This window comes from Daucus carota, chromosome 9 (genome assembly GCF_001625215.2).
Source record: "Daucus carota subsp. sativus chromosome 9, DH1 v3.0, whole genome shotgun sequence".
Classification (NCBI taxonomy): domain Eukaryota; kingdom Viridiplantae; phylum Streptophyta; class Magnoliopsida; order Apiales; family Apiaceae; genus Daucus; species Daucus carota.
This window is the reverse complement of record NC_030389.2, coordinates 22133394-22151975: the sequence shown is the minus strand read 5'-3', so window position 1 is coordinate 22151975 and position 18582 is coordinate 22133394. Positions and strand designations below refer to the sequence as shown.

Here is an 18582-nt window from a genome sequence, read left to right as displayed (position 1 = left end):
TCAGTTTGTTGATTATGAATAACCAACCAAGATATATAGAAATATCTTGCTTCAGGGGTTGCACTGAAATCTTTAGAGTACTTGGACAACATCTTCATTGCTTCCACAATCTTGAATACTTCAATCTTTATTCTTCACTGAGGCATGAACATATTAATGAACTTCTTCCAGTGAGCTTATTCCTTCAAGACTGTAGATGGCTTCTTCAACCTTTGTCTTCGTATCTTCCGATTCCGGTGCAGGCGTAGTGTTATTTACTTGTCCTGTTCTATTGTTGAGTTATCATCCCTATGTAACAGATAGGGTTGTCTATACATTTAGACTTACAATCTCCCCCTATTTGTTTGTTAATCATAACAAGCAAATCCTCTGGAGGATAACTCAACTAACACTAGAAAAAGTAAAGTCCTGGACTAGTAAATAATGCTACAAAGTTTCTGGATCATATAATACATTTCCAGATTTCATGAATAGAAATAACAGATGTGCATATCACCTTTATTTCTCTAGTTCTTGCTTACCTGCCAGATAATCCTCATAGTCTGTCTTGAAGAGAATTCAAAACATTCCATTATGCAAAGAACAATCAGCAGCTTCATTGAATTCTTCAGTGGTAATGAATAAGTTCCTTTCTACCACTTACTGAAGAATAATTGTATCACCTTATACTTCTCCTCCCGTTACCTTGATCAGGTTCCCCTTAGTGATAAGTAGTTGTCTCCCCTTAGATGAAAGATCAATCCTCCTCCTTAGTTGAAAGAAGAATCTCCCCCTCAGTAGTACACAACTAAAGAGTAGTTTAATCCCCCTTAGTTGTAGACAGCTAAAGAAAGCTAACTTACTTTTTCTTCCCCCTTTCATATATTCTCCCCCTAAATATCACTACACCATAGATTGCTTATAGCAACGCCGAGAAAACATTACTTTAAGTGCTATATTTGTTGCAATTGAGTCTATGGCAACAAAAGTGCAAAATTTTGGCGTTGCATCTGACCGCGTTGCAATTGGTGGATTTAGCAACGAATATAGCACCATATAGCAACAGAATTAATTCATTGCGATAAATCGATTTAGCAACAAATTTTTGCCTACAGCAACGTCTAAATAGTATTGCATTAGCTTTAATTCGTATGATTTTAACGACTTTAAAGCAACAATATTAGATCAATTGCAATGATTTTGACCAATCTATTGCAATGATTTCGATCATATTGCAATACTTTTGTAACTTTTTAGCAACATAGTTCGATGAAATAGCAACATTTTTACAAAAGAAAATTGAAAAGATCCTTGTTGCAAATACATACAATTAGCCAGGCATATAGCCACAATTTTCAATTGTCAATTAACAATCCAATTGTATCAGTAGCCAGCAATCCAAAATCGGTACTATGACTGTTACAATATAGTCTTACAAAACATTCCAAATCTAAATTGCATACATAAATTAGCCATTAAAGTCTAAGGCAAAATTTAAACAAAAGACTGAGTCTACATAATTTAAACAAAATACTAAGCTGATGGTAGAGCCGATTGGTGATGGTAGAAAGAGATTGGTAGTGAGGATGTGACAAGATCTTGTTTGATAATAAAAGGCCTACACATATGTTAATCATCTCTTCCAGGAGTTGTGCTTTGGCTTTGTCCACATCGCCGCCTTCTTTCCATTTCAGCAACCACATTGCCCACGGCCTGATGGAGCCAGGGATAGATATTAAATCCATGTGCGCTCTTTGCATCCAGCATAAGCTACTTTAAAGTTGCTTCTAGTGTCCCAAGGAACTTTTTAGGCTTTTCAAGTACACTTCAGAATGGAACTGTCACAATAATAAGACAAGTTAGTCTAGCTGATTGAAGTACCAAGAGTATCAGTAATTTTACATTTTAGTTAAGCAACCTAACCTTTTGATGTATACTAGAAATATAAAAGACTAAAGTAAGAGAAGCCTCTCATATGTTGTTTAATTCTTAATATCTACAGGATCTGGAAATAACAAAAACTCTAGGCTGAGTGGCCATTAGATGTACCATTCCACAGATTCTAAATCCTACGTATTTCCTTCAGATACTTCTTCCTATTATATTAAATAATTCATACATAAAATAACTGAAACCTACTCGACTAATGCAATTCTTAGATTTCTCTTACAACCTATAAAAACTTCTTACTAAAGTCCTATATAATTTAATATAATCTTCATTATTCTTTAATAATTATTCAATAGTGTACAAATATGCAAGCGAAACAGGTCATTGCTTCCTACCCTTGCATTGTAGGATAGCAAGAGCAAGATCAGAACTTGTGAAATAGAAAACAAGTACAAAAGCAAGTTTTACAAGGCTTAAAGTCATGATGAAAATTTAAGACAGAAAAAAGTTTTACCTGTTCCATCAAATTGTGAAATGCTAAGGCTAGTCTAGGTAAGCCATTAGCTGAAGTTTCACTCTACACTCCCCCTGATATTGGAGTTCTAAATAATCCAGCCCTTGTGCTTCCCCCAGTTCTGCTTCCATATGCTACTGCAGGCGTCGCAATATCTGATCTCCAGTCTATAGGAAATCCCCGAAGTATACAAGCAGGTAGATAACAGACAGTGCATTGGTGCTTACGTTCCTAAAGACAATTATTTGAAGCCAAACAGGCCATATGAAAGAAAGAGTAAGTAAGTTTTTGTATCTTCGTAAAGTAATCAACTAGATTTCTTTCTATAATACTGAAATGAGAGAAAGGCCGCATCACCGCATCATTAAACTACTAAAGATTCAAGTACTAAAAAAAATTAAAACTTTAGTAGAACACTAGCCAGAACTTATGGTGGCAATCAAACAACTGCCATTGTTCTTGTCAATAATCAAGAACATCTGCACAAGAACCTCTACAGCTCTACCTTTATTGGAAGCCTTCCATCAAATATAAAACTATCACCTTTCAAAGCATAACCATATCCTAAATCTTGAAAGGCTCAGATATCAACTTCTCAAGCATCGCTAGGGCCCTGTATTTGATATGGTCCTCTTGCGTTGGCCCTGGAAGATCCACACACAAACACACATAACTTGAAATCAGCCTGATAGACATCGCATTTGCTACGTGCACACCACCTATAAATTATCATCTCTCATTAATAAATTATAACAATGCTTTAATCTAGAGTTGACAATTGGATTAAAAACTGATTAAGACAGAGTAGTTTTAAACACATAATACATCAATTCAACCTGATTTTAGATAGACAAATAGTTAGAATTAGAAATTATTAAATAAGAAATTTTCTCCTCTTCTTACAAGGGTCAATTGCTATGTTTACATAAATAAAAATACACTATCTTCAAAATACTAGCTTCTTACCTGCATATTAATGAGCCATGAAGGAGGAGCATTATCAGGCATCCCAAGAGCATCTTTTAATTCTTGCGATCGCATTCCTGGCTTCATCTCGTTTAGTTTTGCCTTTGGTAGCATGAACCAGCATAAATCAGTGTCGTTTTGCATTATCTATACTTGGTAGATAAAAGATTGACATTCAAATATAGTCTCAACACAGAATAAACGGCATTTTTCATTTTGGATTGGTGCCATAAAACTTGTTTTGGCTTCCCCACCACATAACTAAAATCTTTGACATAATAAAATGCAGTATTTGCATATGTAAAAGACAAATAAAATGCAATTTAAGAAGCTGAAAAGAGGAACAAACATATTTGGTCTCTGTTCTTTCAAAATTCAAACAGAGGAACGAAATTTATGTTACTGGCCTTGTAAGTGATTTACAAGACACAGACTCACTCATCATCCACCAATTCATTTTCTTACTCACTCATTATGCATCAATTTAACACCATTAACAACAATCACTCATGAAAACATTATACCACATATAAATCCAAAAATCTGTCCAACGAAATAGACATTCTTATAATTAAAAATTCAGGAAATTAAGACTTGTAAAATATAAATTATGTACCTTAGAAGCAAGAAGAAGATAATTCAAGTGCACCCACTTCTAGTCAAGCCTTTCCCCCAAAATTTAGCTAGAACCCTAGATTTGCGATATGCCAAATTTAGGTTTTACCTTCCAGCTTAAGTATTCAAGCTTCGGTGTTCTTCGATCTTGCAAGTTCGAGCTTTAATCTTCGATCTTGAAATTAATAAATTAACAAGACCTGATTAACAAATTAACAAGCCCTGATTGCTCTAATCAACAAAAAAGCACTAATTGAAACACTCATTTCGATTTACAAACATATAAACATCGATTGAAGGAGTAAAATTGATTTGGGGAAGAAAATCGACTATACAATTCAGTTATTTACCTACGAGCTTGAATGTTGTTTGAGAAATTGAGTGGGTTCTTCGAGCTTGAATCTTCGATCTCAATACTTTCTCTAAATTGAATCGGACGTCGAGCTTGAATCTCCCTGACTAGTCCCCTCTTTCTCGCGCGCTTGTAGTCGCCTGAGTGCTCAGCTTCGATCTTCAGACAATAATGGATGTAATAATATAATAAGTAATAATATTAGTAATAACAATGCATGTGTGTTGATTGGGCTGGAAATCCCGACAAAAAGAAAAAAAAAGGAAAAGCCCGCTTATTTTTACAACCCGGGAAACTTTTGGGCCCAAAATTTTGAACTCTATTGTAACAATTATAAAAACTCGTTGCAGCTGCTATGGATTTTTCAAATAATTATACTCATTTGTAACATTTTTTAAAAATATTGCAATAGTTATTGGTTTGTCAAAATTTGTTAACAAACAGCAACGATTTATGAGCAAATTTCTGGCTTGGCGTTGCTATAGCCCTTTTATGGTGTAGTGTATATTCTCCCCCTTAGTTGTGGAATCCTCCGAGGATATGTGGTATCAAATATGGTCAAGGAACGTGTCCAATACATCCTGTACCAAAAAATAATATCCCCGTAGAGAACTAAACAACGCTAAAGCTGGGGTCGAAGAAAGAGTTCAGAAGAAGGGTTTACTTTGATTGGGTTGGTCCCTATGCTGAAAGAATAGGTTCCAAACGGAAAAGTAATGAGTAAAACTGACATTCTAGTAACAACATCCACTTTGTCTTTAGGTATAAATTTGGTAATTAGTAGGTGTGTCACTAAAATGTTCTGCAGGTGTATCACTCAATACTCAATTTTCTCTCGGTTTTTGGGTAATGGTGTCACTCACAAGTTCTGTAAGTGTATCCCTCTACACAAATACTGAGCTTCCAAAATGCTGAGTACCTGCAAGAAAATCACCTTAGCCACCCTTAAAGGGGGTCACCGGTGGTGCAATGGGAGTTCGTAATTCCCAGTCCCTGCAGACTCATCAGATAAATCCGAATCATGGTCCACAAGTTGCCAACCACTAAGTGGCTTATCCAAATAAGGATCCAGAGTTGTTTGCTCTGGGAGGTTAGACAAAGGCTTAATTATGGCAAAGGCCTAAGTCCTCCTCAATGTCTGTGAAGACACTTGATTCAACAGAATCATCAACCATAGGTTCACAACATGAAATGGAATGAACCGTGGTTGCTTCCGTCAATTCTTTCAACAGCTTGTGAGCTTTCAATACCAATTATTATTATATGTACCTCACAAGTGTTTCACTCTTCTCAACTTCCTATGTGTTTGCACTCACTCATGCTCACATATTTCTCATTTTGATATCCCGCTGGTTCTTCTCAGAATCTCACCAAGTGTTTAACTCTTAGTGTTTGGCTCACAGTGTTTCTCTCAGCACTCAAAGTATGGTCTTCTGTACCTGCATGAGAAAATCACCATAGCCCCTTCAAGAGAGGTCACTGGCGGTGCAATGGGGTTTCGTAAATCCCCGATCCTCAATCGACTCATCAACAAATTGACTCATAGTCAGAGAGTTGCCGATCTCCTATAAATAGGAAATCCATTCCGATTGGATCCAGATCTGTTCTTATCTGGGGAGGGAGACGAGAATCCTGAAAATTTGGCAATTGAGATCCTCGTTTCCTCCTTACACCTGTAAAGGCATCAACCATCTTATTTACCGTAAAATGGTAAATGAAGAAGTTGCTTCTGAAACAAAACCTTTAACCTTACTGTGCACTCTCTTGTATTGTGTCCATAAGATTTTCTGTTTAGGCTCTTCATCAGAGTGATTACTGATGATGTGCTTGACTCAATACAAGATGCTCTGGCTGACGAGCGAATTTCAATGGACTCATCCTGTTGAGAGAATGATTCCAGAGACTGTTGTATTGCCTTTTCAGCTCTATATTCTTTTGAGAGAATACAGATGAGCAACAGTTACCTCAATTTTGAAAACACCTTTTCTCCTTGAGAGGTAGAGCTGTGGGTACACTATCCCTCACATCCTTATTTGCTGTAACGAGTACAGTTTCTCCCTCATTGACCTCTAGTCTAATAAGTTCCTTATCACTCCAGGGGGAAAGTTGGGATGTGTTCTGAATTTGGTTTTATAGTCTGGGATAAAGATTGTTGGTTTTCAACCTTATGACTATCTAGGAAAGCCAAGAGGCTGATAAAGTTCCGAAGAACAGAATGAGATATAAATGCACTTTAGAAAATCTATGATTTTAAATGAAAGCAATTGCATTTAATCTTTTGAGAAAAATGAATCAGTTGTGACTGTAAAATGATTTTCATAAAGAATGACAATCACAATCTATGAAAGAATCGAAGTTTTCCATTAAAAACTGGTTTGAGTACAAGAGTCTGAATCTATGCATAAAAGGTTTAAATGAACTTGTCTTTGAAAAAGACACAGACTCCTGTTTCTCACTACAATTTAAAAAGGGAAAAAGAAAATTTATGCGCTACAGTGTATAAAGTACTCACCACAATAATTAGTGAAAAGGCCTCATACTAGCACATCGTCAAAACAGACGCTACAAGTGACAAAGATCACCAAGTACACAAATACAAGATAATCAATGTATCGTCCTATGACGCTACATGTATAGATGCAAAATATTCTAAGAAATTTTATGATATAGAGTAGTGGATACCAATTGTTGAAATCAATTGATATGAAAATTTCTTTAAAGAAACTCACCACTCTAGAACATAAATATGAGACTGAATAAAGATTATGTTGTCTCCCTTGTACTCAGAATATTAAACACCTAAAATATATTAGCACTAGTGGTTTTAAGAAATATGCAACAATATTTCACCAGTGCCAATATATCACAATCAATTCACAAATAAAACATCAATAAAGCATCAAAGAGAGATACCAATTAAATAATTCAAAATGTGAATTAATCATGCATCTATTATTCTATCAAAGTCAATCATGAAACAAATAAGCATATAATTATCATGGATCACAATTTAACTAAGATAAAATAATAATTACCTACGCTATATCATATAATTATCAGATCATCATATAACAACTAAAATCATGACAATCATACAAAGATATACGCAAGCCCGAGGGAAAGTTGAAGAAAAGTTCACAAGTCCTATACATGTAAGCATTGAGTACAAGTAAACTCACACAACTCCTCGCAGAAAATATTAACAATTAATATTAGTGATCTACATATAAGCATGCAAAACATCACTAACACTAAAAGTATCACAACTATATGCAGTTAGACATGAAATAAAGTATCAATTAATAAATCATCAGATATCCAACACAAATAGTTATGTTTCAAGTATATACACTAATATAAATGGATTCAGCCTAGAAAGAATCTAACTAACTCCAAAAATACTAGTATATCATGACTAAATTCTAACTAGATTCTAACCACATACCAATTACTGATACAAGTCACAAGTCTAGAAACAAATAAGTCATGCTTCAGATTTTATACCTATAAAAAAGAATTCAACCTAGAAGATAATCCTAAGTATGTTCACAAATACAGATATATCGCAACTAGATTATGATAAATTTCTCTACTAGATACCAATTGTTAAAAAGGTATAGATCAAGAAAAATAACATAATTAAGTCATGCTTCATGTCATCTCTAATCATTTAAATCATGAACAAATAAGTCACTTAATTGTCATGCAACACAATTTAAATAATTTGAAATAACAAACACTCATGCTAAAACATATAATCACCATCTAAGCATGCAAAGCAATAAACATGGCAATCACATATAATAGCAAAAAGCACGAGGTACTGGATTTTAAATAAATTCACAAGTCCTAAGTATAGACAATTTAATACTTATGAATTCATTCAAGAAATATGATAGACATGCTCATGAAAGAAGTAACACCTTATAGAAAATATAGTATGTGATCTACTTGCAGTTAAGTAAAGTGATAAGTTGAATACCTCTGAGACTTGACATTTCAGTTGATGTACCTTTCTTGTACTGATCAAGTCCAGTGGTTGTTGGCATAAGTCTTGGCAGGTCTAGAATCTTCCAAAATGCGCATATTCAAAAGATCATTGACTTACTTTTATTGCCATCATTCTTTAGGCTAACTAGTAGACCATGAAGAATTGCAACTTTCCAACAAACTCATCATATCACTAATCTGCATTCACTTAGCAATTATCTTGCACAAGTGACGTTAGTCCACATATAATATAATCATGGTATCACAGCACAGATAGTCATATTGTGTCTGCCTTGTATCATGAGAGGTAATATTTTGAATACCAAATATGACTCTAGCAAACAGATATTAAAATAATATGCTAGTCAGAAGTCATACCATGTTCGTGACGATCATCAGGTGTTGGATAGCAACTCATAGAGAGTTGGTGAAGAAAGAGATATACAAATTCTGTTGGATCTGCGACTGCAAAGTCCTTGAAATTTTGTATGAATCTTCATCTTCTAGCTCACTGTAATATCCTGAACCCGAGTCTCGTCAATGGTGCTTTAGTTAAATCATGAAGGTCGTTGAGTCCCCTAAGATGTAGAGTCCTGAACTTGAAGATTCCGTTTCCATCATCTTCATAACCTTCTCCTTTGTAGTAACTCTTAGCAACCAAATTGGCTTGTCCCTCGTAACAGAGCCAAAATTATCCAGTTGGAATCTGAATACCCGACAAGTACTAGGTACCGAATTGTCTTTAGGTCAGGGTATCAGAATCCGCACAATCTGCTTTTCAAATTGATTGAGATCATCTTGCTGTGCAATCACTCAATCTGGATCCCTTTAAGAGCTTCTGAATCTTCCTCAAGTTTCACTTCAGATTGAAACTCAAAGAAATAACATCCTTTCACAATAGCTCTCCCAGTCTTCACTTCACCGTTAGGAACATTTAAGAACTAGAACCCGGGAATGATATTGACTCCAAACCCTTTGTCTAAGCAGATACGTTCTTTATATGTCCTGTTCATCTTGTGTGGTGTTGAGTTTGACTAGTGGATCTACCAAATGCTCCCCCTAAGCTGTTGCTGGGATTTCTTTAATAATCCTTATCCTTGCAAAGAGATTCCGCTTGGATCTGAATCATCATTATACCAATAATATCACCTTTAACAGCTTGGAGCAAAGTGTTGTTCAACGTCCCATCCAGACTTACAATCACCTTCTGTTGATCAATCATAATCACCCTGTAGACTATAGACTCCATTGAGTAGCTGAGGAAAATATTCTTTGATTTTCAAATGCAAGACTTTCAAAGAGGCATTTTCCTCCAAACACATACCAAGAGTTAGTGTTTGCTTCTGATTGGCCACTAAAAGAATGGTGTCTTTCTGGATTTATCAATGATCAGGGTTCATCTTGATCAACCTTCATTTGTGACATCTTGTCCTTCGAACACATATGAACAACACAAAAGACTCTAGAGTAGTCAACGATCATCACAAAAAGATATCTGGCTTTGTTGTAGATATAACATTAACTGATCCGTAGAAATCCATATGTATCATCTGAAGCGACTCAGAAATGTTGATCATATCTTTGCTTCTTTGTGATGCTCCTTCGACTTCCCTATTGACATACCTCATAATCTTCATTCATAATGAATTCCAGATGAGGTAGTCCTCTCACCAATTCTCTTCTTACGAATAGAAAGAGCTCCTTGTTTTGACATACAAGTGCGAGAGCTTCAGATGCTATAGCTAACACTTATCTGATGAAGCTTTACTACCGAGACAGCTCACTCCATCTTTAGTTAAAGTTATATATTAGCTACGAGCAAATTCACATCCTTCCTGATTTGAGATAAAACACTATTCCATTAACTGACATAATGTCCTTTGTTAGAGAACAGTCTGATACTACGAATTTGTGTGCTTTGACTCTTTCAAGAAAGATATGTTTCCATGATGACATTCCAGGAAAACATGCATGTCCCGCAAGAGAATCTTTGTTGTCATCTTTCAAAGATTATTGACGGAACTGCTCACACGATCACATTTGCTAACAGGGTACTTTTGGTAAATATATGATTTCAGCTACTCAGCAAACAGAGTGCACCAAAAATCATATGGAACATATGTAACCTGCAATCACAAATGGAAAGAGTTCTATGGTCCCCAATCATAACTGGGTCCGGATGGATTAGAGATTTTTCTTTAACAGTGGTAACAACAGAAGCAACCTTAACATGCTAATTCTTATCTAGACATTGCCCTAATGTGATTCTCAAACATGCTTTTCTAAATTCAATGCAAGTACAAAGAAATGCATTCATGACATGAAAATAAGCAGACATGATGTTGAATACACATGGCAAACAATCAAAGATAAGACAAGAGCAAGACATGCAGTTATGCAATTCAGAAGATTCAGTACTCTCTACTTAAACCAATTAACACAAGTGCAACAGGTAGCAAGTAGGATTACATATATTCAATAATCTTCGAAAAGCATATGGATTAGACATAAGAAATTAATAATCACATTATCAATTCATACTAATCCCAATCTGTTGTTATATGGCATTATACTATCTCTATTACCTAAGTCAGTTTTAGATCTAACATGAAGTTCTAAAAGTTCTACTGACACAAGGTAGACATTCCATCATAGAACAAAATAAAATCCTTAACAAACAATTCAGATTAGATAAGCAAATCTAATTGTACTAGGGAATCTGAAAGTAAGTGTTTTAACAAAGTTATACATGCTAGGATCATAACCCCTAAAACTAAGAGTTGTGTTCCAAAGGAAAGCTTCTAATCTCACTATTGCAAATAATCAAATCCTAAATATTCATACACATGCTAAGAATCTGCTAAAGACACATGCACAAGATTATCATCAATCCTAGTTACCAGAATGTGCTCTAGCATACTAGTTCAACATTATCTATTGTGATGCTATCATGCTTGTGCTTGTGTGTTAAACAATTCTACTCGAAGATTTATAACATGCTTTGAATATAAAGAAATAAGTATTGCATAGTTAGAAAGAACTCGTACCTGAGATGTGCAAAGTGAATCATCTTCAGAGAATGCTTGGATAGCCAGATAACCATAATCATCCTTCTCATCAGCAACTGATCCAGCTCACACCTTTCCTAAAATAGCATAAGAACTTGTTGTGATGTTTCTTTCAAAACATCCACTTGAATTTCAGACAAGCCTTATCATCCTTGTTTGTCGAGGCTTCAATATATATAGCAACCATTCTTTGCTTAAAGATACCAAACAATATTGTGTGTACTGACCAACTCAGTTTTGAAAAACAACCTCCTTGAACTGAACCCTGAAGAGTCACCACTTGAAACCAATGGATTCCATCTGAATCTGACATGACTAAACCTCTCAGACAGTGTTATGCTAATCCTTGAAGTTCTGTCCTCACATTCTCCAAAAGTATTAACTTTCGTCGACTTGAGCTTCCTCAAATTCAGCAGTTACAAACTCTTCTGTTCAATCCTAAGGTTCTGACATAAATGCATGAAACTGATTTGGTGCGGTAGTAACTTGATAATTATATCCTTAAACCTCCACAGTTCTCTGTCTTTGGTTCAGTTGATTCTGGATGGATTTAGTATTGATACAATTCACTATGTAATTGTATATCCCTGAATCACTGAGTTAGATTGAAATCCCTTGAAGATTCGTCCGTAAAAACTTCTCTTTTCCTACTACCAGTGGTGCCATTCAAAGTTGACATTCCGAGCCCTGGGAAGATGCACTCAACACATAAAGCAAGTTCCCATCCTGATCTGGTGATCTGATAATCAAGTAGGAGTAATTACTCGGATCAAGGCCTGAAGTACCTTCTTCGAAATCCACTGTTAGTAGTACCAAATTAGTCTTCAATGGAATCTTCTTCGAATCACAATCATCTTTGTCGAACATGGAAAACTGCTTCTAATAATCCTTTGAGTAATCAATTGGATTGGGTCATCAATGTAATTCCATTACCGGTTCTGAGAATCTGGTATTTGAAAGTCCGGTGTTTGTCTTGTAATCTGTCAGCCTAATCTGTCTCAACTAAATGTCAATCTGATTTGTCTTGGAGTAGAATTATTAAAAAGGTTACAGGACACTTGATTATTTAAACTAAGTTTAAATTATAAAGAAAATAAATAAGTTTTAAAATATGAAAGAAAATAAAGTATAAAATAAACTTAGTTAAATCTATAAAGTAAATTTAATTATATTTAAAAAATAAATTCAAATAAATTCATAATAAACTGAATAAGTTTAGAACAAATTTATTTCAAATTCATTTAGTAAATATATTAAAATTTATTAGATAAATTTAATTTTTGAAAATATTCAAGTGTCTCGTCTCCAATTAAATCATAGCTTCCAGAACAAACTAAATTGAACCCTTGAACTTGAACTTATATCCATAATCAGTTAAAATCCTCTAAAATTTATATTCTAGATTTTAACTTAAATTTAAATCATAAACTATACAAATTTAAATAATAAATTTATAAAAATTTATGATAAGCTTGGTAAGTCTAAGAGTAAACTTTACAAGTCTAAAATAAATTTAAACAAATTTAATAATTGAATTTAGTAAAGTTTATAAAGTAAATTTAATTAAGTTTATAAGATAAATTTAATTAATTCATAATAAACTCAATTAATAAGTTTAAAATAAATTAAGTCAAATTTATGAAATAAACTTATTAAAATTTAAAGTATAAATTTATAAGTCCCGGTCCAAAGTTCAGTATCCGACAGATAATCCTTGCTTAGGCCTACGGACAAATTCAGCAACACAAACCGGAAGAACATTTCCCCTAATCAAATATCAAAAGCTAGGTTCTTGATTTTCCGTTCGATAAGGATCCTGATTTGTATATCAATCAGCCTGCTCTGATACCAATTGTTAGGTCCAAAGTATCGTAGAAGGGGGGGTTGAATACGATACTCACTACAATTTAAAATTCTTTATGAATCTTGCGGATAAACAAATTGCAGTTCTGTAATGGGTTTCGTGTTCCGGATATTTATTGGGTCGATTTCTGAGGATATGAAAATATTAAACCAACACACAATATTTTCCAAGGTATATCTGTATATTGATAAATACCTCGAAGGTGCTATAAATCCAAACCCGAAGGTTGGCTACAATGACCACTCCTCTAAATATTACAAGCCCTATCCACTACAAATATTTATGGTACAAAACTAGGCTAGGGTGTGTGTATATTTGAGAGAGTTTGTGCATAGCACTTGGCCATCCATCCCGAAGGATGATGTGAATTGTGAGAACCACAATCACATATTTATAGGCTTTCATAAACTAACCATGGTTAACGAGTTCGTCCTGGACGACTTGAGTTCGTTCGGGACGGATTCGATTTATCAGAAATAAACTAACTCCCAGGTGTAATGAATTGGCGCCAGTTACATATACATATATATATACATGTATTGTAAAGTTGCGCTTGATCCAGTGTACAGGAGGGGAGTCAAACCTTGCGCGGTCAAACCTTGCGCTATACAGGGGTTCACTGTGATTTAACTTAGAAGAAATCTAAGTGAATTAGCGCTTTAACTAGGTGAGTCAAAGCTTGCGCTTTGACCACACCAGTCAAGAGTTGCGCCAACTCAATCCATACAGTGTCCACTGTATACTCCACTTAGACAGAAATGTACAGCTTTGAGTTTGTGCCAAGGATGATAGATAGGAGGCGCAACATTTGACCGGGTCAAATGTTGCGCTCCAAGCCTTTTTACAGTGTAGATGCCTTAGTAGAATTTCCAGAGATGAGCCAAAGTGTACCACTGAAGGAATGGCTTGGAGGCGCAAACTTTGACTTGGTCAAAGTTTGCTCTCCAAGTGAAGTTGCTCCCATGTTGTATGTATGTGACTTAGAAAATATTCTAAGTCCAATTCAAGCTCCATAGTGAATGTATTCCCTTGTTCTCTCTCATCACTTGGGGACGAACTTTGACTTGGTCAAAGTTTGCTCCTCAAGAGTGCATGTCTTCACTTGTGATGGTACTTAGAAAATCTTCTAAGTGAGGAAGAGCTGTTGACTTCGGTCAAATGTTGTTCCTCACATGGTAAGAGCTTTCCTTGTTATCACTCCTTTGACTGAGATTGACTTGAGTTTGCTCCATCCATATATTTATATTATATTATATTCATAATATTATATAAATATATGTATAAATAAAGATATATATATATATATATAAATGTATATAAATAATATTTATATAAACATATAGTAATATATATATACATATATTTAAATATATTCTCATATATTTAAATATATATAATATACATAAAATTATATGTAAATATAAATATAAATATATATAGGGATATATATATAATTATCTATAGATATAAATATACACATATTTATGCACATAATATAAATATATATATATACACTTAAATATATAAATGTTTATGTAAAATATAAATATATATACTATATACATATATATTTATTTAAATATATATACATATAAATATACATATACATATGTTTAAAAACATATATACATATATATTATATATATTATATTTAATTAAATATACATATATACATATATAATTATATTTGTACATATACAAATATATAAGTGCACACATATATAAAATGTCACTTCCTGATATGACTTTCTGTGGAAGCTTTGACATATGGCATTTGAGCAGTAAGCTTTGGCATAGCTGGCATTTGACTTGGCTTGGCTTGGCTTTGGAACAAATGACTTGATATGACTGGATCAATTCTTCGATCGATAAATACTTTGCAAAGCTCCGTACGTGCTGACGCTTAGTGCACTGGTCTGGTTCACAAGCGACTAACACTGAAGTTAAACATTGTACCTTCTTTGTCAGCAAACATTGATCAGTCGGTTCCGGGTTAGTTTATGCTTCAGTTTGTTGATTATGAATAACCAACCAAGATATATAGAAATATCTTGCTTCAGGGGTTGCACTGAAATCTTTAGAGTACTTGGACAACATCTTCATTGCTTCCACAATCTTGAATACTTCAATCTTTATTCTTCACTGAGGCATGAACATATTAATGAACTTCTTCCAGTGAGCTTATTCCTTCAAGACTGTAGATGGCTTCTTCAACCTTTGTCTTCGTATCTTCCGATTCCGGTGCAGGCGTAGTGTTATTTACTTGTCCTGTTCTATTGTTGAGTTATCATCCCTATGTAACAGATAGGGTTGTCTATACATTTAGACTTACAGTTTAATTTAATATCGTTTTATGCATGCTTTAGTCGGTTATTTATGATGGGTCCGTCACAGGATTAATGAATATTATGTGAAATTTTGTTAATTAATTGTTTCTTGTTCTATTAATTTGGCTACTTGTATATAATCAAATTGGAGGAATATTAATTTTTATATGCTCATGACAAAATATAGTTTATTTAGATATTTTCATATTGATTTATGTATTGTTGTATGATTTTATAGTTGATTTATGGATTTAATTACGTATATTATATTTAATTATTAATTATTTTGATTTTTCGAAAACTATCATCCCGCAACGGTATCGCGATTTTACTTCCCGAAATTTCAACAAAACTCACCTTTAGCCTAAATTGAATATTTCAGACACTTTTCATTTTCTGACTTTTTCGATCCGGAATACGGTTTTTCCCGGAGTCGGTCTGGCGGAGTTTTTCGGGTATTTTAATTACCGATAATTATCTGGTTGTCTCGATAAACGTGAAAGCAATATATTTTCATTATTATATTATTTCTTTTATCAAAATACATGCAAATGGGACCCGTATACTAATGATTGATTAAAAATGCCCCGTTTTGATAATTAACTCGAAGACCGGTACCAGTTGGACCCGCTTTATCAGTATTAAGCTATTAAACATCGTATTTTTGTATCATATATGATCCAAAGGGGTATTAATTATTTGTAAATATAAATAGCCTAAACCGTATTTATTTTATTCCGTATATCATAATAAACAGTTAAATACGGGGTTATCCAGAGAGTGTTCTTCGTGTTCTTGAGAATCAACAAGAATTCGGAAGCGTTATCGGACTCGGATTTTTGCGTTCAAGTACTCAAATCGAAGGTTTTGGCGAGTAGAATCCATATCTAGCATCAGAATCAGTGCAGCAACAACAGGAAGCAAGAAGTAGAAAGCGAAAGCAAGTGGCAATTGAATAGTATATCGAGCAAGTGCAGTTGAAACTTGAGATCATCAATATAAGGCAAGCTCCCTGAGACTTTCCTTCGAATATATATCGTATCAGTTGTGATTATTGGTAAGCTTTCTGTTTAAGCCTTGTGACCCATTAGGTTATAGCATGGATTGTTCACTCTATCGATTCTTGAGCCTTCAACCAAATTCTTTGATACTTGTTATGTAACCTATTTCAATTGTATACCTTCAATTTTTGAAACCCTTGACTTCTTGGAACCCTCGACTCAATACCATTTGAGACTTATTTCATTTTAGTTACATATCCTTCAAACCCCAACTAATTGATCAAAACCGAGTGACACCTGATACGACATATACCTTACAATTGTTGTTTCCTTCCATTAACCCAAATATCTTTGGTCTTGAAGACTACCATTTATAAATGAATCATCTGGTAAAATTCGAACCCTTCTTCATATAAACAATGACCTTTGATATACTTTACAATCCAATCATGCTATACCTGATTCTTTGATAACCCCTGAAGTTATTCCTCATTCCTATTTTGAAATACATCGGAGATACTCTGAAAAGCATTCTAATTCTAATTCAAAGTTTATTTATGATGTTGATGATTCTATTTTATCAAATTATATTGTTGATCATCTTGAATTGTGATAGAATTGGATAGTTTTCTAAATGTGGACCACATGAGTGGTCAGACCAGATTAGTGGTCGCATTAGGCCAATGTGTGCCTTGGATCCAGTGATAGAGCATGTGTGGCGCCCTCCAAACCCGGGTCAGAAGTTTGGGGTCCACAACATAACATAAACCTGTAATTAATATAATATAAGCAGTGACCCTTAACCATCCATGGATCGCAACAGGTTAAAGTATAAAACAAGCCACAACATAACTTTAATTATTACAAACCCAAATCCCAAAATATAAACTTAATTCTTACAAGCTTACACATCACTTGTGTCTCGTTACTCAAACTAGTACATATATAAAAGCCAAGTGCTGCTGATAGCTCCCTCCGTCTCTCAGCCTGGAATCCTGACCTTACCACTAGCCTGAGGATCATCGTTAACAAGCTCAGCAAGTATAACAATATCAATTTAAACATTAATTAGGAGCTGATGAAAACCAGTGTTCAATGGAATCAAATCAGATGTCAAGGTTCATTTAAAAGTATCAGTCAGAATTGGATATTAAATTTGTTTTTAAACACAAGGTTAGGCTGCTGATCAGTCAGACACTAACCCCGAGCAGGCCCCGCCATGCTCGATTACTGGATCCAAGGCACACATTGGCCTAATGCGACCACTCATCTGGTCTGACCATTCATTTGGTCTATTTAAGAAAACTATCCAATTCTATTATAATTCAAGATGATCAACAATATAACTCAATAAAGCAGAATCATTAACATCATGATTTAACTTTGAAGCAGAAGTAGAATGCAATTCAAGAGTATCTTCAAGATATTTCAAAATGAGAATGAGGAGTAACTTCACGAGTTATCAAGGAATTGGATATAGCATGATTGGATTGTAGAGTATGTCAAAGGTCATTGTTTGTATGAAACAAGGTTCTAGTTTTACAGAACGATTCAAGTATGAATGAATATCTTCAAGACCAAAGTAATTTAGGTTACTGGGAGGAAATAACTAATGGTAATCATTTAGAAGTTTCAAGAATTGAAGGTTTACAATTGAAATAGGTTTCATAGCAAGTATCAATGAATCTGGTCAAAGGTTCAAGAATCAATAAGGTAATAATCCATATTATAACTCAAAGAATCTGGATGAGGGTTCAAGAATCAATAGGATAAACAATCCATGCTATACTTCAATAGGTCACAGGGCTTAATCAGAAAGCTCACTGAATAATCACAACAGATATAATATATAATTGAAGGAAAGTTTCAGGGAACTTGCCTTATATAGTTGATCTCAAATTTCGATTGCACTTGCTCGATATACTACTCTATCACCACTTGCTTTCTCTTTCTACGTCTCGCTTCTTCTGCTAATCACAACAATTCTTTATCAATATATGATCTCATACTATTCTT

The 18582-nt window shown here is 34.2% G+C and overlaps 1 long non-coding RNA gene across 4 annotated transcripts; it reads right to left on the bottom strand.

The window, feature by feature from the left end:
• Positions 1-1366: 1366 nt before the first annotated feature.
• Positions 1367-4494, bottom strand: LOC135149176 (uncharacterized). 4 transcript variants are annotated; one of them, XR_010287360.1, is made up of 5 exons: positions 4315-4494; positions 3966-4164; positions 3350-3451; positions 2384-3102; positions 1367-1817 (listed from the first exon to the last, which is right to left on the bottom strand). It is a non-coding gene; the product is annotated as an uncharacterized LOC135149176 (long non-coding RNA). The 4 variants fall into 4 exon arrangements; XR_010287361.1 differs by having other exon boundaries at positions 3350-3496; positions 3966-4139; XR_010287359.1 differs by having other exon boundaries at positions 3966-4139.
• Positions 4495-18582: the final 14088 nt, after the last annotated feature.